This window comes from Lycium barbarum, chromosome 4 (genome assembly GCF_019175385.1).
Source record: "Lycium barbarum isolate Lr01 chromosome 4, ASM1917538v2, whole genome shotgun sequence".
Taxonomy (NCBI): Eukaryota; Viridiplantae; Streptophyta; class Magnoliopsida; order Solanales; family Solanaceae; genus Lycium; species Lycium barbarum.
In genome coordinates this window covers 84,165,772-84,188,367 of record NC_083340.1, presented here as the reverse complement: position 1 = coordinate 84,188,367, position 22,596 = coordinate 84,165,772, and positions in this window count along the sequence as shown.

Below are 22,596 nucleotides of genomic sequence, written 5' to 3'. Positions count from 1 at the left end.
CAACAAGCAACATTTGATATCTACCAATTGCATGGGGCATCAAGCCAACACAATTGAACCATCAAACATGCATAACGGAGTGGCTAGCCCCAACACATATCAAGTCAATCATTTAACATATGGTATTACTATTTCCCTAATCAGCATATTTGCTAAGGATAATAATCTCACCCTACACTCGAGTCACTCGTCACGATTTAATTAGGAAATCATTCACTACCGTGATTCATTTTATATTTCCAGCTAGCGCTTAGATTCACTACAATAATCTCATCGATAGGCATAACTAGATTCCGTCCGCTACTCCCAAGTCACATAAATTCACCGATAATCAACAAGGTCACATCAATACCTAAGGAGTCTACAGGCCATGAGCCCGAACACATATGTCACACATAACAATACCATCCTAAGATTCCATCCCATATCTCCAAATACCTATACATGCATTCTCCGTTTCTTCTACACAACAATACAGAAAACTAACCGGAGTCTACCGATAGGAAACCATAACCTACCTCATGGCCGAGCGGGTGCCACGAACATCCAATGACGCCTCCATTAATCACCACCATGTAATCCATATGAAAAGCTCGGAGACAACCATGAGACCCAAGAGTAGAATTCACCATTAGGGTCCTTCCCAAGGACTTCGAAATTGATAAGGTAGATATGGAATTTTATCCTGCCTAAAAACTCACTATCACAATGCAAGTTGACAAATCAACCTTCATTTAGGACATTCATGACCCTACTCAAGTTACTAGTTTGGTCAAATTTCCATTTTAGGCTTATTTTAAGAAACCCATTTTCAAGATCTAAAATGGAGACTCATAGGTATTTTTAAGGCAATGGGTGAAGGATTAGGTTGGGAATCATGTTAGGAAGATGAGAATAGAAAAGCATTCCAGGGACTTTATATCAAGAAGGACAAGGGTTCATCATTTTGGAAGTTGAGAGATTTGAGATTCCCATTTGTGACTCTAGACAAGGATCCTTAATGGGAATAAATGTTGGGGGAATGGATGGAAGAGGTTAGCGAAATAAATTTTCCCAAGAAAGTATCATTTTTGGCTCCAAAATTACTCCAAAGGCGGCTGGACTCTCTAGGGTTTTGAGAAATGAAGTTAATTCCCGAAATGTCACTTAAATAGGTGGAATTCACTGTGCGAAACCGCCCCGGTGGTAGGTGTACCGCTGCAGTGGTACCGCCAGGGCTGCCAACACGCTGCTATGGCGGTTGAACAGTCATGTGCGGTTACCGCTACGACGATTGGTATACCGCCACAGCGGTGCCACTGTAGCGTTCACGCGACCGCTGTAGCGGTCTGGCCCTATTTCTTTGCTTGCACTTCTATTGCTTACGCGATGCGCATGACGATCTTGGTTTGTCTTGAAAGGTTTCCAAGATGCGAGAAGGTGGAGACATCGTTAGGCCCCATAGCTGTCGCCTTCCTTAGAATTTCATAGTAACGATGAAACGGGTCGTTACAAAAATCGAAACTCTGAGTTAAATTCACTTTACCCATAGTCTAATTAGTTATATACCTAAAAGTCATGAAGTTCTATCCAAAAATGGATCCTCAATTTCATAAATATCTGTAAAACCCATCTCCATGGAAATCCTTAATTTACTACTTAGAAATCATGGGAAGAATCATAAGTTAATGGATGAAATCATCTATAATCACTTAGATTAAGGTTAAGAACTCATCCCAATGAAGAACTTTGGAAATAGAACTTGGAATCTCTCTAATCCGAGCTCTATAGCTTCTGAAATGGGTTTATGTAGGTGAAACACGAAATGGGTGTTTTAAGTTTCTGTCCAAGTCTATTGCGCTTCGTGAACGTGACCCTCAATCCCGCCCAACTCATCTCGATCGCGACAAGGCTATCGCGTACGCGATGCATCGGTTGAATTGGTCCAACCCTTTTTACTTCTTTATGAACGCGAGCAGTAGCTTGCAATCGTGACCCTCCTGGTCCACTAACCCTAGCGAACGTGAGACTTCTACACAAACGCGTAGAAGTAAACCAGCAACAATGGAAACCAGAGAAATTTGGTTTCACCAATTTCCGATCTGATACCTGAAACTCATTCGAAACCCTTTGAACACAAACAAAATATGCATTTCAGCCATAAAACACGCTACTAACAAGCCCACGCATTCGGAGTTCCCCAAAGAGGTCATCTTGACCCGGTGTTGAGCAGGTCAACTCCAAAGCATCAAAATCATAAATTTTTAACCAATGGCCCAAATCACACCCGAACACCTCAGGACCTCAACCAAAAGTATGACTAAATCAAAAATTACATTCTGGAGCTAATGGAATTGACGAAACTTTGAAAATGATACCTCTACCCCTGATGTTGACTTTGGTCATGCATATTCATTTCTTTAACTTAGAAAACTCCAATTACACTAAAACCAATCCAAAACTCACCCGATTGCCTCGATAACCACGCCATCCATCCTCGCCTGTCACAAATACAAAAATAGAACTACATGAAGGGTATTCTGGTGAAAATTTGGCAAAAAGCTCAAAATGACTAAGCGAGTCATTATATCAGATACCACTTAAAATATCATTCGTCCTCAAATGATGAAGGATAGAAAGATACATAGATCCTCAAAAAGCTAGGGATATCTAGGCCGCATATCTGACTCAGTCTCTAAGTGGCCTCCTCAACTGGACGAGGCCTCCATTGCACCTTCATTAACGCTATTTCTTACGATCTCAACATCCGGACTTGTCTATCCAAAATAACTATCGGCTCCTCCTCAAATGCTAAGTTCTGTTCAAGCAATATTGAATTCTACCAAATCACTTGAGAACTATATGAATGGTACCTTTTCAGCAGCAAAACATGAAAAAATTGTCACGACCCAAATGGGAGGCCGCAACAGCACCTAGCCTACCTACCAGGCACCACCATGATGTCATCATCGTATTCCACCTGAATCAATACAGTCTTAAGCAAAGCTTCCCATGCAATGATCCTCAACTACTCCTCAAAATATACATACATATAAGTATAATGTATAAGCCCACGAGGCTAAAAAATGATATACCAGACATGCACCAAAGAGATCGTAAGATATCTACTACCCACATACGTCTATGAGCCTCTAACTAGAGTACTGAAAGTCATGCAGACGGGACAGGACCCTGCCATGCCTCGAATATAAACACAAAAGAGTATACCAAAGACGAAAACGCCGGAGTAGTGGAGTGCTCCTGCGCATCTGCTGAATAAGCTCCTAGGAATCTTCGCAACCATAAGCTTTGGGACTTCTAGCATTAAACTCATAATCACCATAGTCATCATAGAAAGCATCTCATCTTTTTCCGTCATAAGAAGTTCTTAAGAATCTTTAGCTCTCAACTTTTGGAATGTTAGAAGGTCATAGAAGTGTGTAAGAAATCGTAATATAGGAGTCATGCCTCTGAAAGAAAGAGGACTAGCCTTGACATACCTTTGTGTCTCCTTAACAACCGAACGTTCTCCTTCCAAGCTCACGACTCAACATTCAAGAGAATTCATACTAAATTAGATCATTTAAAACATGCTTAAGTCCAAACTAAAGCGACTAAGACCTAACGAAAATTGGGCTGCATTTCCTTTGTTCCAACAACTTTCTCCGTAAATTAAACAACTCCCAACATCAATAGCAACACCCATAATACCATAATCAATAGACTTCTTCAAGTTAAACATTGTTCAATCCTCAAAACTCCTTTCCAAAGTCATCCATAACCATAGCTACAACATAATACCATATTCATCTACATATAATACTTCATCAACATCATTAGTATCATCCACAACAAAATTATACTCATGGCATACCAAGAACTATGACTCAAGTCAAGTTACTATTCAAGAATATCATCAAATCCATGTTTGAGCTTCATACTCTACTTTCTTCCTTCATTCAAGTTACTTCACAACCAAATACTCTTAATAACATGGAATAGATGTAAAAATCACCTTTAACCACATAAGGATGAACTTTGGTTGCATATGCTTCACTGGAGAGAAACCCTAACTTCAATACCCAAAAGAGTTCTTGACTTCTACAAACCCTAGAGGGCCTCTCCACACTTGATTCTCTTAATTCTTGGTAATTAATCTTTGATTTCCCTTGGGTTTGTGTTAATATGACATGAGGAATTTTCTAGAGCTCTGAAGAGTTGTGGAGAATGTTGGAAATGAAATATGAACTTGAGTCATCTATTTATAAGTGGAGAAAAATCTGACCCGATTGAGTTATACGGATAGTTATACGGTCCGTATAAGTGACCGTATAGTACTACCAGGGACTGAAATTTTCTTGAACTGTTATACGAACCCTTATACGGACCGTATAAAGTTGTTCGAACCGTATAAGTGGACGCATAACCCACTTTTTCGCGAACTTCTCTCGTTGATTCGTTTGAACTCCAATCCTTATGAAACTTTCTTGGCACTTGTATAATACTTCATTAACCATCCAAGGGGATTTATATCTCTTCCTCGAAGTGATGCTAAGCAAGGCTTAACTCAAACGATGTGAAATCCTCCCAAACAAGACTCTACCTTAACTTTCTCCGACGAGCTTTCTTCTTTTGCCTCAAATGTCTTTGGAATCATAATTAGAATTATTCAGTATCCTTTCCCACTTGTAGGGACTTCATGTACATTCTAGACTCACGTTATTCTATCTACAGCACAACGACATGAAATGTCCGAGGTGTAACATTCTCCCCTCTTAGGAACATTCATCCTGGAATGTTAGGTTCTCGGGGATTCTACGAAAATTTTGCCAGAGTTTCCTCTGTAATATGACACTACCATCCTTTCACAGCAACCCAAAATATATTGCCTCATAGGGCTACAACAACAACAATAGAAGGCATGGCCACACACGACCAAGAAAACATCAAAAGAAAGCATTACATACTTGAGGACAATAACGTCTCATCTGGAATCTCTCTTGGGGGTGGAAATAAATGCGGATATCCGGACTCTATATCTTCTTTTTCTTCCCAATTCATCTCTTTCACTTCCGTGTTCTTTCACAATATCATCATCAAGCTGGCATTTTTAGTTTTTAATTCATCACCCCGAAGCTATTTGAGAGGGCAGTAAGAACTACTCATAGAGTCTTTTAATAATCCTCATAATCTCTTCAAAATGAAATTTCCACATTCCAATAATTTGACACTCTCCCATTCCTACAAGCTTCATACGACCATCCGGATATATATCAATTCCCAGCCACCCTAACAGGTCTCTTCATCTTCCTTAAAGGTCTAACATACGTGTTCATAGCGTGCCTTAGGAAGTTAGAAAATGAACTCTATCCGCTTATCTGTCTCACAATGAGGGATTTACCAGGATGACCTATATTTCCCAGGTCTCTCGGAATGTATCGATCTTCAGGCACCAGTAGAGAACCGGGTATCTTAGCCTGGCAATTTCCATAGATAGCTTATATGATTCCTTACAATTGCAACATCCATTCTTGATTAGTGTCATGAAATTGTCTTACACAAATTTACTCCTTATTTCTTCTTTACCGCCACCTTTCATCCTTCGTTTCTCATCTAGATCCATCTTAATCCGTTTACTTTGCGTCGCAGTCCTAGTTCCTTTACGTTTGGAATACTCTAAACTTGAAATTCTCATATCCTCCATAAACTTTCTCTTCTAAATACATCTATTCTTTTTCATTGTAAGTTGCTACTGTCAAGTATTCACATGCTTCCAAATAGCTATCAATCCTTTTCTATTGTTAACTCCACCTCCTTCTCTTAACAAAGGCATTACTAAATTCTGACTTAGGCATGCTCTTGGGGCTTCCCCTATACAATGTTTCCCCAATCGGTATGCGACATTGGAAATTCGCATCCACATAACTAGCTTGTGGTGGCTATTCCACTTAACTTCTCATCTTAGTCCATTATTCACTTCCCACCCTAATTCCAATCTTACACTCATCGCCTGTATATCCTCATTACGAAATCATTCATATGAATCCTTATTGTATGAAGGTACCGCTTCACTCTTATTTATCTCACACTTGAACAGAAGCCATAATACTCGCATGATTTACCTTATTAAGGTTAATACCGCTTTCACCCTTATACGCCCATCATTTAACTCTGTCTCGTGATCTACCTTATTGTTATACAATTGCCACGTTGGATTTTTCGCCCCTCTTTCATTCTACGGCCTATATCTTATTCCATTTCATTCACACCTCCGCTTGCCACATTGCCTCGGAATGTCGAAGACTAATTCCTTGATTTTCTCTTTTAATTACCGTCTAATTGCTACAACTAGTAAACCATGAGGGAATTGCCTTTATCCCTATGCTTCTTCTCTCAATTCCATCAAGACCCATAGATCGTCTCGTATATTAATCATTTCCATCGATGTAGCTCATAACCGCTCTATACTCCCTATACTGTATCGTTCACCAACTCGCCCCCTCTTGACTCACCTTTTATCAATATTCTTTCCTTGGAACCTCTACCACGTAACTCACCGCGGATGCAATTCCATCTGTTGCTGTCTTGATATACATATAAAGTCAGTCCGTTGATCATTCACAATCAGACCTTGTTTATTCTTTTGCCTTACTTCTCATCCTTTTTTTCAAATGATTTCGTTAATAGGACAATAGTCCTAAGCATATTTCAGACTACCATTGGCTTCATTTTGACAAAACTGTAACTTAAGGTTCAATGTCAATCCTTTCATACTCTTCTCTGATCAGTTCACACTACCATAGGAGTATTTTCCCCTGCCATCTCAACATATTAGTAACAGGGTAACATATGGTCCTTTTAGAATTCTTTGGAGAGATGTTGTGTAAAGTCACTCTTCATGCATAAAATATCTTACTCAACAAATGATTCCACATTCCTTGTCATCATTCAATCAGCCACACCGTTCTCACAGCACGATTCAAAATTTCAATCACTCCATGACACCTATTAACATCCCTACTTAGTGTTAGAATATCCACATGGCTTGATTCTCTTCCATCCTCTGTTTATCGGGTTTCTGCTCTAGTAGACCTTTCTTCTACTTGCCTTACTTTTGCCCTTCTTTCTCTATTTCCAACATGTCTCTCTCTTTCTTCTCTTTTTTTTTCTACTACACACATCACACATATCGAGCATTCATCATTTATCGTTCTTTTGTTTCGTTGATCAACCTTGTCTTGTTTTCGCTTCCTTTCATATCAATAATAACAAGCTCTTGTCATGTAACCGTTTGACTAGATTCCTGGATAAATAACTTGAACTATAACACAGAATACAACTGCGGTCATAACGTCAACCAATTTCTAGGTAAGGAGCTTTTGGGAATACATCTCTTTTGATCTCTTTCCTCGAGGTATCGCTGAGGTCAATAAGGCTAGCTCATAGTGACATGTAAATTTTTCTCCCACTATAATCATCGGATGAAGTCTAACTTAATAATCTGAATCAGTGTTGCATGTATCGGCCTGTACGTATATATCAAGTTCATTCCATAACTCAATCTTCCAAAGCATAAAAAGGCTAGCCGAATTCTTCTAACTTACAACTTCTTCTGGAATGCTTATCTCCTTAATTCTCCTTAGTATATAAAACTTCTTTCTACGCCAAGCATATCATCTTCCCTTCTGATGCTTCTGATTCTATCCCGACCTAATCATCGTTCCTTTTGGCTTAATACATACTTGCTATATTTACCCTAACTTCGTCTCCAATCACTCGCTACTGGGCCCTTTCTTTTTTCTTGCCATAGTCCTACCTAAAGTCTCTACAATTTCCCTTAGATTCCTGAAAAAAAATTTGGCAGAGTTTCCTCTGCAAACATAACAATCCCAAACCTGCACACAGCCCAGAAAACACATCTCATGCCTTAGGAGGCCACATATAGAAACACATATGATATACAACTTAACCGCACAGGGCTGATTATTATAAAAGAATGTAAAATAATGAGGATTGTCTCATAAGTTATACCTGAAACCCTTTCTAGGACTCCATTTTTTTCTAAGCATTATGTCAATCAAAAATCATACTCCTAGCTATCACTGGGTCACCAATAGGTATAGACATCTCAAAATGTTTGATTGGCTCAAGTTTCACCCCAATACGGTCAACAACATCAGGAGTAATATATATATATATATATATATATATATATATATATATATATATATATATATATATATATATATATATCGAAGTAAACCCCGAATCAATCAATGCATAAATGTCATAAGAGGATACCGATAATATACCTGTGATAGCATCAGGGGAAGACTCAAGATCCTGTGGTCCTGCTAGTGTATAAAGGCGGTGCTGAGGATAACTCGAACCGGATACTCCCCCTACCTCTGCCACGGCCGGCTGGTGTCTGCAAGCTTTGCCTCGGTGGGCGTACCGATAATGAAGAGCCAACTGTTAATCCCATAGGCCGAACCTTATCTCTACCACGCAGCGATGGACAGTCGTGCTGGAAATGGCCCGGCCGAGCACAGGCATAACAAGCATCCAAACCCAAGCGACATGGTCCAGAATGTGGCTTACCACACTGAATACATCGTGGTGCAGATAATCTCATCTGACCCAAATCACCCCTGGTCTGGGAGCTGGAAGCTCTAGAACTCTAAACTGGCTCAAAAAATGCGGATCTGTCAACCTTGGGTCCAGTAAACTGTAGAGGCGCACTAGCTGTTGAACGAGCTGAGTGCCTAGAGAATTGCTGCCTCGGAGCACCTCTAAACTCATGGTCAAACCCTGAAGACCTGACCCGCTTTCTCCAACCCTTGTCAACATGGCCCGCACCCTGCTGCTGAGCTTGAGCGGCTACTAACTGAGTCAACAAAAGGATGGCCTGTCTAATCTCCTGGCTTGAGGCATCTGGTGGAGGAACTGGGGTTGCTAGAGCTAAGTTGAGGCTCCTCTTCACTCCTCTGGAGTGGACGAAGTATGAGAGAACTGAAATAGGGCCATACCCTGGGACTCGCCCTCCTCCCTATCTGTAGGTGGCTCCCGTTCTGTCCTTCTTTCAGTCACTATCTTGCCCTTCCGGGCTGCTGTAGCTTTTCTTTTCACAGGCTTTGCTGAAAACATAGCGCACAGTTAAGAAAAAAGGGAATTCTTATGTCATGGCCCTATCGCACGATCTATTATAAGAAGGAAGGTTAATTATTCCTAAATGTCCCGCAGCCTCCTGTTTATAAGTCTGGCGCGCTTCATACCCATAAACAAGACTCTACCGGACACGGCTCATAGACACACCCTAGGATGAACTTTTCAGATACCACTTTTGTCATGACCCAGCTAGAGGGCCGTGACGGGTATCCGGAGCTAACCTACTGAGCACCGCTTATCATGCTCATCATCTTATTCCACCTGAATCAGTACAGTTCTTAAGTAAAGCTTCCCATGCAACGATCCTCAACTACTCCTCAAAATATACATATAAGTACAATGTATAAGCCCACAAGGCTACAAAATGATATACCAGACATGCACCAAAGAGATCGTAAGATATCTACTACCCACATATGTCTACGAGCCTCTAACTAGAGTACTGAAATTCATGAAGACGGGACAGGACCCCGCCATGCCCCGAATATAAACACAAAAGAATATACCAAAGAACAGTAACTCTGGAGTAGTGGAGTGCTCCTGTGCATCAGCTGAATAAGCTCCTAGGAATCTGGACTATCTCTCTGTCTACCTGCGGGCATGAACACAACGTACACAAAGAAGGGACGTCAGTAAGAATAATGTACCGAGTATGTAAGGCATAATTAATGACATAATAAAGAGATAAGGAACACGAGATAAAGAGATGACCTACACATATGATTGCCTCTTAAGGCGGATACCATGCATGCTAAAATTTACTTTTAAAACCACATCATAATACATACGTACATATATATATATATATATATATATATATATATATATATATATATATATATATATATATATATATATATATATATATATATATATAAGTAAGTTGTCTAAGTTATAAATCTTCACTAGCCCGCGTCCGGGATAGTCATCTCACGCCGCCCACTAGTGGTGACTGCCCGGCCAATTAGGCCTGCTATAACTATCATCAATAAGTCGCCCACTTACGCCCAGCGTAGTGATGTCTGCCCGGACAACTAGGCCCGTCATAATCATATATAAAAAAATAAGCATGCATGTGAGCCCAATCAAAGCTACAATCATATCGGAGTGACGTAAGGTCGGTAACCTCCGATTACCTTATGGCATAATCATCATCACTACACCACACCTCGAAGGAACAAGTAACATAAGGTGAGAGCATAACAATGAGTGAAATCAAGAAAATCATAGGATAAGCTCAATTATCTCATAATATCTTTGCAGCCATAAGCTTTGGGACTTCTAGCATTAAAATCATCATCATCATAGTCATCATAGAAAGCATCTCATCTCTTTCCCTTATAAGAAGTTCTTAAGAATCTTTAGCTCTCAACTTTTGGAATGTAAGAAGGTCATAGAAGTGTCTAGGAAATCATAATATAGGAGTCATGCCTTTGAAAGAAAGAGCACTAGCCTTAACATACCTTTGCGTCTCCTTAACAACTGAACGTTCTCCTTCCAAGCTCACGACTCTACATTCAAGAGAATTCGTACTAAATTAGATCATTTAAAACATGCTTAAGTCCAAACCAAAGCGACTAAGAGCTAACGAAAATTGAGTAGCATTTCCTTTGTTTCAACAACTTTATCCATATATTAAACAACTCCCAACATCAATAGCAACACAAATAATACCATAATCAATAGACTTCTTCAAGTTAAACATTGTTCAACCCTCAAAACTCCTTTTCAAAGTCATCCATAACCATAGCTACAACATAATACCATATTCATCTACATATAATACTTCGTCAACATCATTAGTATCATCCACAACAGATTTATAGTCATGGCATACCAAGAACTATGACTCAAGTCAAGTTACTATTCAAGAATATCATTAAATCCATGTTTGAGCTTCATACTCTACTTTCTTCCTTCATTCAAGTTACTCCACAACCAAAAACTCTTAATAACATGGAATAGATGTAAAACTAATTTTTAACCACATAAGGATGAACTTTGGTTGCATATCCTCCACTTGAGAGAAACCCCAACTTCAATACCCTAAAGATTTCTTGACTTCTACAAACCCTAGAGGGCCTCTCCACACTTGATTCTCTTAATTCTTGGTAATTAATCTTTGATTTCCCTTGGGTTTGTGTTAATATGACATGAGGAATGTTCTAGAGCTTTCAGGAGTTATGGAGAATGTTGGAAATGACAAATATGAACTTGGGACGTCTATTTATAAGTGGAGAAAAATCTGACCTGATTAAGTTATGCGGACACTTATACGGTCCATGTGATTTTATACAGTCTATATAATTCACCGTATAGTACTACCAGGGAGTGACCTTTTCTGGAACTGTTATACGGACCCTTATGCGGACTGTATAAAGTTATACGGATAGTATAAGTGGACATATAATCCACTTTTTCCCGAACTTCTCTCGTTGATTCGTTTGACCTCCAATCCTTATGAAAATTTCTTGGCACTTGTATAATACTTCATTAACCATCCAAGGGGCTTTATATCTCTTCCTCAAAGTGATGCTGCGCAAGGCTTAACTCAAACGGTGTGAAATCCTCCCAAACAAGACTCTACCTTAACTTTCTACGACGAGCTTTCTTCTTTTGCCTCAAATGTCTTTGGAATCTTAATTAGAATTATTAAGTATCCTTTCCCACTTGTAGGGACTTCATGTACATTCTAGACTCATGTTAGTCCATCTACAACACAACGACATGAAATATCTGAGGTGTAACACATGACATATATCCATAACTATACTAACATACATAAGTAGGCCAGTAGGGCAACCATGAGACATCTGAATAAGCGTATAGAAAGCTCAATAAGAGACGACCCCAACATGGCATACATAAGATATATTTTTTTTAATCAAACCACCAAAATAGTGGGATTTTATTAATAGCAAATATTTACAGAAAAATATGGAATCAAAAGAAAGAAGCCTAGATAAAGAAATAAAGACTAGAAAGTAAAAGAGCTAACTATGTAACATATGATAACATTAGCAACAATATTTAATAACTAGAAATCCATATGCCTTGATTTGTATACATAAGATATATTGACCTATAAAGTCGACATTAACATCCGTACAAAACATCTATATACATGACATTTGTCTACAAGCCTCCAAAGAGTACATAAGCATCATAAGATCGGTACAGGGCCCCGTTATACCCATAAACGTGCATACATATCTATACTGATCCAAAAAGGAAACTCCGAAGCAAGTGAAGTGCAGTGTCACTATTTGTTGAGCTGATAACCTACTGGAAGAAACGTCAACCATTATATCAGGACCCGCAGGCATGAAACGCAGCGTCCTGATACGCTCAAATTACGCCTTTTATTAGTGTAAAGCGGACGATGTCAAATATAGTAACCCAACAAGGGTGGGGTCAAATTCCACAAGGAATATGGTGTGAAAAGGTTACTAAAATCATAGAATGCTTTATTTAGGTCTACTGTCTTACTCCAATGAATTTGTAGAAAGTTGGTTTTTTTGTGACTTATTGCTAACTAATTACCTTGGATTGTAATGTATGGTAAAAGAAACCAAGGTTGTGTCCCTGTCAGATAAAGTGTATGATCATGGGTATTGATCTTGATATACTTCTAATGGATCTTTATATGAATGCACTTAACCTCTATTATGCGAATCTCTACTATTTCCCAATAAATAAAGATTATTTCTTTCTATGATTTCCCTAAATATAAGAAAGTTGATATGAAGAACGGTTAATTATGCCAAGTAAATTCCTCTTATTCCTCAGTAAATTTATTAAACAAGGGTTAACGCCTTGAGTTCTTGTTACTAGTTCTTACCAAACCCTAATTATTTTCACAAATGAATTAAGGTTTATGGCATTAGCTAATGTTTGCAACCACTAACTATTAATGAATAACGAAGAACAATTAAACCCGAACAATCCATTATGCATATATCAATCACAATTCCCAACCATAAAATACCCATCTTTGGGTTCACAACCTTAGTAAGGGTGTTTAGTTACTCATGACAAATGACAAAGAATAAAATATTGAAGAATTCATACTTTCTTACTTTTGATAACAAAAGAAATTAATAATACTGGAATTGATGTTTGAAAGCTCCAAAACAAAGGAATATTCAATGCTCTAAGTCAAGAGTCAAGGTATAATACCTGATAATAAATAAAACCATATATTGGACTATTTATAGGTTTCAAAAACATAAAATTACAAAATTTGCACTTAAGTCCCCTGACGACAACTTATACGGTCCGTATAATATTACACGAACCGTATATAGTTGTGGGTCCACCAATATTTAATTCTTCAGAGAAAAACATGAGCTAATTTACACTGTCGTTATAATATTACACGGCCCGTATAAATTGATTGTAAAACTCCGTCTTCAGATGCATCTTTCTGTCTTGCTTAAGATCCTTTGACACGGGCAACTATATGGCCCGTATAATATTGTACGGTCCGTATAAGTCACTCGTATCTCCACATCATCAAGTTCAACATTCTGTTAAAGTCTCTTTCTTCAATACGGCCAAAGAAATGGGCGTATAACTTTGTACGGACCGTGAAATTCGATTTGTGTGCAACTTCAGCAATTTTTTTAGCTTTTGATCCTTAACTCCATGATTTACCTGAAATGCAACAAAAACACATCAAAATGACACATACTTGCTCAAGAACAAGTAAAACTTCTCGTAAAAAGGTGTTGAATGTGCCATAATTTAACGGTACATCACGTCCCTAGGAAAAAGGACATCAGTACGAATAAATTACCGACTATGTAAGGAATGAAAATAACATAATAGAGCCATGAAAGTAACATGAGACAGGAAGGAGTCAACCTGTATATTTGAATACCTTTGAGGGCCATGATATGCATAAGTATCATACATGTACGTATATAACGTCTGGTCATGTGCATATATAACGTCTGGTCATACATATATATGCGTATATAACACCATTAAGCCTCTGTAGGCATCCCATCGTATCATGTCGGCCTTTGTAGGCATAATCATCATCATATAACCAGCTGATCACATGGTAGTGCGTATATAACGCCATAACCTTTCATATAACCAATATAGATATCGTATAAGATACGCGTATATAACGCCTGTGTGGTATATATATAATACATGAATAATAAAAAGACAATCTAAATCTATCAGAGTGACGTAAGGTCGTTGCACCTCTGATTAGCATTATGGAACTAACATCGTCAATATAATGTTCTTCCAAGAATCAATAAGCCATAAGACATCAATAAGTGTCATAACATAGAGACAAGAAACATGAGCTTCTAACATTTTTAAAATAGAGTCGTTATGAATATCATTCGTTTACGTTCATTTCATTCTAGTTATGCCAAAAGAAGAAAGAGAACAGCCTTAACATACTTGGATAATCTCTTTCTCAATCCACAACCAAGCTTAAAATAATCCTTTTGTGTCAACAATAATTGAAATGATATCGTCGTCAACATATAAGGTCATGGGTCTCGTATTTACCTAATCTTATAACCTACAAAGAAATAGGCAGCATTTCCCCTGTTTATACTACATCCCAAAGACCACTAAGGGTCATCAAACATCCCAACAACAACAACAACAACAACAACAACAACGATTCAATATAAGCTTCTCCGATTACCTTAACAACCAGATTAAGCGGCAAACCAGTTCTATAAATAACGAAACATAATTTGAATCCAATTCTGGTTCCATAAATTAGTCTACAACCTTCATAACATTATACTTATGTTTACGATATCCTTTTAATCCCAAAACATCATAAAGATAATCTCTAAAACAATCCATAAGTTATAACTCTTCAACCTTCACTTCCAAGTCCTAGTTTTACATGTTTTCCTTCTTCATTTCCTTTAATTAATTCATGAATAATCTTAACAAAAATATCCACAACATATTCAAGCTATATTCCATAATTTCCAGCAATTAGAAACCATATTTACACCTTCAAAACAGTCTAACAAAACAGTAGCCATACTTTAGGCTATTTCAAAGCAATCTTGTAGTAGTTTTCTCCGAACAGCTTACCAACACGAATTTTAGCTCAAGCACAACCAAAGGGATGCTAAAAATACCTTAAGCAGTAGATATCACTCAAAAACTCCTGCTGGTTTTGCTTCCAATCACCCTTAATCACACTATATCATCTTAGGAGTAATCCTTTGTAGTCTTTAACACCTTTTGTTGGAAGATTGGGTTGATTTCACCTTGGGTTTGGTTTGGAACTTTAAGAATGTGTGGAGAAGGGTTTTGGGATTTCCCTGGACAAGTTGGTGAAGAAAAATTATGAAAAAGACATCTACAACTCAATTTATAGCTCCAAAGGTCGGCCACCGCCTTAGTGGGTCCCAGCGAGGCTGACTATGCAGTATCGCGAAAATGCTAATATCTCTCTATTCGGACATCGTATGGATTAATGGTTTAATGCGTTAGAAACTATACTCGTAGACCTTCAATTTCATGGGTGGAATACCCTATAACTCCAAGTATATTGGAAAAAAATCTCAGTGATATTAGACGTAAATTTCAGCAACATTTATGAACATAACTTGCGATACTTTTCACTTACTCTTATTTTGCAACTTGCTTGACTTTAAAACATAAAATACGAATATTATAAGATTCAAGTGTCACGACCCAATTTCACTAAGTCGTGTGGACACCTACCTTTCCAACCTTGGTAGGCGAACCCTTAATTCAACATTCATAAATAATAGAAAATAGCAGAAGAAGTAAAATAGAGAAAGTCTCACAATTATAATATAAATAAGAAAATGTGGAAGTAAATGAAATCCACCCCACTATCTGGTCTGGTCATACAAGAGCATCTAACTAAAATCTTCAAGTCTAGAATATCAATAATACATCAAGTCCGAATATATCTCGGGATAGGAAATAAGACATAAATAAGAAGAATCTTCAAGGCGACGGACATCTCGTGCTCACCTTGTAGACTCTAAGAAACTCTCGAGGCGACTTTCAGCCACGAGAAAAGGAAGTAGATCTGACCTGAAATTCTGCGTCAGTACAAACCACAGTACTGGTAGGTATCATAGGCCGACTACGTATAGCTAACAAAATTCAGGCAATAAAGCAAGATAAGTAGATAAATCAACAAGTATAAGTCAAACACAAGTCAGAACCAAGTACCCGTCATCACCTAGACTGAAGCATCTAAAACCAAGGGTGCCCAGTCTCAATATGTCCAATCCGAAACCAACAACACAAGTAAATCACCAGATCATCATAATATAAGCCATAATGCTATGCAATGCAATGATGTAAGAATGCAAATGCAATGCAATGCTGTGTACGCATGTACTCCGGATAGAAGTATCGACGTCTCGGTAGCACAACACATGGGGGACCCGTGAAGTCTATGTACCTCACTCAATCCACGATTTCGAGACAATCATCGAATATCGGACCCTCACATCACTCCACTCAATCCACGATTTCGGGATAACCATCGGATATCGGACTTCTCACATCCCTTTTATGCAAACTGAGCCCAGCTCATCACAGTGTTTCCTCAAGTATCAACAATGTATCAATAACATATCATCAGAGATGAGAATGCGTGCAATGTATGAATCCACATCAATAATCAGATAAATGTCATAAGTACCAAGCATAACTAAAATCTAAAAGTCTGGAATATCAATAATACATCAAGTCTGAATATGCCTCGGAATAGGAAATAAAACATAAATAAGAAGAATCTTCAAGGCAGCGGACGTCTCGTGCTCACCCTATAGACTCCAAGCAACTCTCGAGGCGACTATCAACCACGAGAAACAAAAGTAGATCCAACCTGAAATTCTGCATTCATAAAAGAATGCAGCAAGTGAAGGTCAATACAAAACCACAGTACTGGTAGGTATCGTAGGCCGACTAAGTTTAGCTAACATAACCCAGACAATAAAGCAAGATAAGTAGATAAATCAATAAGTATAAGTCAATCACAAGTAAGAACTAAGTACCCGTCATCACCTAGGTTGAAGCATCTAAACCCAAGTATGCCAACTCTCAATATGTCCAATCCGAAACCAACAACACAGGTAAATTACGAGATCATCACAATATAAGCCATAATGCAATGATGTAAGAATGCAAATACAATGCAATGATGTGTACACATGTACTCCGGGCGGAAGTATCGACGTCTCGGTAGCACAACTCATGGGGGACCCGCGAAGTCCATCTACCTCACTCAATCCACGATTTCGGGACAACCATCAGATATCGGGCTCTCACATCACTCCACTCAATCCACGACTCTGGGACAACCATCGGATATCAGACTTCGCACATCACTCTCATGCAAACTGAGCCCAACTCATCACAGAGTTTCCTCAAGTATCAACAATGTATCAATAGTATATCATGAGAGACGAGAATGCGTGCAATGTATGAATCAAAATCAATAATTAGATCAATGTCACAAGTACCAAGCATGGGTACGCCAACCATATCATAAAGACTACACAAGTCATATAGAATACTATACTCGTATCAACATCAACAAGTGAGGTACCACAATATCATGAACAAGATATATCAATAGTCTCCAATATCTACTATTACCACGTGACATCAAGCCAATAACAATAAATCAATCAAGTCACAACATAACGGGGTGGCTAGGCCCAATCACACAACAGGGCCCAACCTAAGATAATATCCAACCCAACTTCATACCCGAAGGTTTACATGCTTTCTCCGATAATATCATCTAAATATATTCTTTGCTAAACAAAGTCTCACCAACGGTAAGCCATAACCTACTTGGATGGCTAAAAAATAATACACCCAAATTACTCCTTAGCCTTGCCCTTCTGCTGAGCCTCAAGATCAAGAAAGTCTAGTCATATTCAAAATCTAAATTAGAAATCATGAAGATCGATGACTACTACAACAACAACAACAACCCAGTGAAATCCCACATCGTGGGGTCTGGGGAGGGTAGAGTGTACGCAGACCTGACTCCTACCAAGGTAGGACGACTATTTCCGAAAGACCCCCGGCTCAATAAAAGAATAAAAAGAAGTCAGATAAGGTTAAGAGATTCGGATAAGAGATTTAAAGCGATATGGAAATGAAATAATGCAAGCGACACAGATAACACATGATAATCAGAGCACAGGAAATAACAGATAATAGCAGAAATCGGAGCAGATGACACAAGATAACCAAAGCACAGGAAATAACAGATAATAGCAGAAATCGGAGCACAAGAAATTATATTGCAATAATGCGACTACTAATAAAAACGGATAACGAGACTATCTACTAGCCCTCTACCCTAATTTGGGTCCTCCAAACCCTCCTATCTAAGGTCATGTCCTCGGTAAGCTGTAATTGCGCCATGTCGTGTCTAATTACCTCTCCCCAATACTTCTTCGGCCTACCCCTACCTCGTCTGAAACCATCCATGGCCAACCTCTCACACCTCCGCACTGGGGCATCTGTATCTGTCCTCTTCACATGCCCAAACCATCTCAATCTCGCTTCTCGCATCTTGTCTTCCACCGAGGCCACCCCCACCTTATCCCGAATATCCTCATTCCTAATCCTGTCACTCCTGGTGTGGCCACACATCCATCCCAACATTCTCATCTCGGCAACTTTCATCTTTTGAACGTGAGAGATCTTAACTGGCTAACACTCCGCCCCATACAGCATAGTCGGTCTAACCACCACTTTGTAGAACTTGCCCTTAAGTTTTGGTGGAACCTTCTTGTCACATAGCACTCCGGAAGCAAGCCTCCATTTCATCCACCCTGCCCCAATACGATGTGTGACATCATCGTCAATCTCCCCGCTGCCTTGCACAATAGACCCAAGGTACTTGAAACTACTTTTCTTCTGGATGGCCTGGGTACCAAGCCTTACTTCCAAGTCAGCCTCCTGAGGTGCTTCACTGAACTTACACTCCAAGTACTCTGTCTTGGTCCTACTCAGCGTAAACCCTTTAGACTCCAGAGTATGTCTCCAACACTCCAGCTTAGCGTTAACTCCGCTACGAGTCTCGTTAATCAGGACTATGTCGTCCGCGAAAAGAATACACCATGGCACCTCACCTTGAATTTGCCGTGTCAATCCATCCATCACCAAGGAAAATAAAAACGGACTAAGAGCTGATCCTTGATGCAACCCCATCACAACTGGAAAGTGCTCTGAGTCTCCTCCTACTGTCCTCACCCTGGTTTTGGCTCCCTGATACATGTCCTTGATCACCCTAATGTACGCCATAGGTACACTTTTAGCCTCTAAGAATTTCCATAGGATTTGTCTTGGAACTTTGTCATAATACTTTTCTAGGTCGATGAATACCATGTGTAAGTCCCTCTTCCTCTCCCTATACTGCTCCACCAACCTTCTCAAAAGATGGATGGCTTCTGTAGTTGAACGTCCCGGCATGAATCCGAACTAGTTTTCTGAAATAGACACACCTCTCCTCACCCTCATCTCCACCACCCTTTCCCACACTTTCATAGTATGGCTTAGCAGCTTGATACCTCTATAGTTGTTGCAACTCTGGATATCTCCCTTATTCTTGTATAGAGGGATCATTACACTCGCCCTCTATTCTTCGGGCATCGATACCGTCTTAAAGATGACATTAAACAACCTAGTCAGCCACTCCAAACCTGCCGGGCCCGCGCTCTTCCAGAATTCCCCCGGAATCTCATCAGGTCCGGTCGCTCTTCCCCTGCGCATCCTTCGAACAACACCCTTAACCTCGTCGATGACTATATTGCTATAATTCAAATTGGGTTAAAACCAACCCTAGAATTTGGGAAAATAGGGCCCACAAGGTCAAAATAGAAAATTCGGGGTTAAATTATCCAATTAAACACTAGGTGATCAAAACCCAACAACTAATTTCTAAATTAACTCAAGCATTCACCCAATTTCGAAATCCAAGGAAAACCCCCAATTTTGGGTATAAAGCCTAACTCTTAAATTCAAGAATTCAACACTAATAATGGAAGGTATATGATTAACAACCTTAGATACATCATAATCTAGCATAAACCCAATCAATTTCATCATTTAGAAGCCTAGATAGAATATCCATTAAACCCACTTTTAATCTCCTATTACTTAATGAACTACCAAGATGGAAAGGATTCTACGATGATTAGAGATTATGAAATAGTAAGGGGATTAGAAGGACTTACCACCAAGATTCATCTCCAAGAATCCTCTAGAAGTTTTCCCTAGAGCTCCATTTTCGGAATAGAAATAAATGAGGGACTTAAGGCATTTAACACTTCATTTAATGAACTAACTGCCCATCACTCGCTTCTGTGACCATATTACCACTCCAGCAGTGTCGCCCCAGTGGTCCCATGACCTCTACAACGGTCATACCAAAAGGCACAGACTGTGTTACACCTCCTGTTTTGGTCACAAGGAAGTCTTTTCTTGTTGGTGGTTTATGCCCTTAGCATGGAAATCCGTACCCGAGTTTTTGAGATATTAAGTGCCTTACCTTGCATGTACAAGAGTATAAGTATGCATTCTTTGCAATATGATAGGATTAGAAGTGAAACGAATCGAATCGACGCGAACAAGGCGACTCAGGGAATTCAGGCATCAGTGCACATTGACGGTGCAAAGGGACGGCCCGTCAACATGTTGACGCTGACGTCCTTCACACCGTCAACTAGTAGCAACACCTGAATCTCAGGTGGTTAGGGGATGGTGCAAGTCGAAGGCCGTCGACGTGTTGATGGGACCATCGACCTGGTCGTCAACCCGCAACCACTGGGACTATTTTGTCCCCCTATATATATGGAGCCCTCAAGTTTTATTTTCTTATTTGGCACTCCCAAATCAGAGAAATCCCTAGAGTATTTCCTATCTATAATTTCCATCATATTAGTGGAGATTTGGTAAGATCCGAGCCCCATAAACCCGAGCTTGTGAAGGGAAAGTTACTCCGAGGGTTCTATCAAGGTTGTGAAGCTTGAAAGTTGGAGTTGAAGTTGATTCTTGGTATTTTATTCCTCTCAAGGTATGTTTATGATTCCCACCTTTGTGTTTGAGCTAAGTATCAGGAATTTTAGTGATTTAAGTGAAGAAATATAAGTAAGGAAGTGGGAAGTTGAATAAGGGTAAAGTTAGGGTTAAGGGTTATTTTGAGAGATGATTTGGAATAGATTTGATTATATTTTGGCATGTAAGTATTGTTATTGTGGTTGTTGGTATTGTTGTTGATGTTGGATGGAATTGGAAGTTGTAGGGTTTCTAAGTTTACAAAGGAGATGTTGCTCGTATGGCATAAAGTTGTAAACTAGATTTATGTTGGTATATGAGTATGTTCTAGTCTAATAATTGGTACTTGGTCTTGTGTGTAGATTTTTCAACCTCGGGATAGTAGCATAGCCAGCTTAAAACGCAGATAAGGTATGTTAAGGCTATCCCTTCTTTCAGTTTGGCATGATCTTATGATATGAGCAAACAAACGTGTAAACGAGCTTCCATATTACTTTACTCTTAGAAGCACTAGGAGTAACTCAGTCTTTGATTATCCCATACTCCTTGTTATGATTATTCCTTCTGTTCTTGGGTCCTGAGATTCCATATATTGATGATGTTAGCCTAAACGGTGTTTATCGGAGGCAGTACGACTTATGTCACTCTGAGAGCTCTAGTTATTCCTTATGTTTATGCATTGTATCCATTATAAATAAGCATGTTGACCCTTGAATAGAAGGCGTTATATACGCGTATATTATATGTATATAGGGTATGGGGAAAGGGATAGGCGTTATATACGCATTGCCACCTAATCAGCTGGTGCACTATGATGATGATATATGGATCGGGCCGTATGTTCCTTGGCATTTACATATGATATATGGATCGGGCTGCACGTTTCGCAGTAATGTATATTTATATGATGATGATATATGGATTGGGCCGTACATTCCTCAGCATTTACATACAACATATAGATCAGGCTGTACGTTCCTCGGCACTATTAGTATATTATGACCTTTGCATATCATATGCCCTTCAAGGCACTTCCAAGTTATATAAATGCTTCTAGATGTTCAGTCAAAGATGCATTCCAGATATCGAGAGTTGCTTTCATGTTTCAGATATCATTCATGATTCTTATGTACTTGATGTTCTTATGCCCTACATACTCTGTACATTTTTCGTACTGACTCCCCTATTGCTTGGGGCGCTGCGTTCATTCCCACAAGTTCATGTAGACAGACAGGCGGTCCAGCGCAATAGAACTTCCTCTCAATGGCAGTCAGTGTGCTCCACTTGATCCGGAGCTACAATATATTTGGGTATGCTATTTTGAGATGTATATGTGTATATATGGGTATGACGGGGCCCTGTCCCATCCTTTCTTTAGCTTTCTGT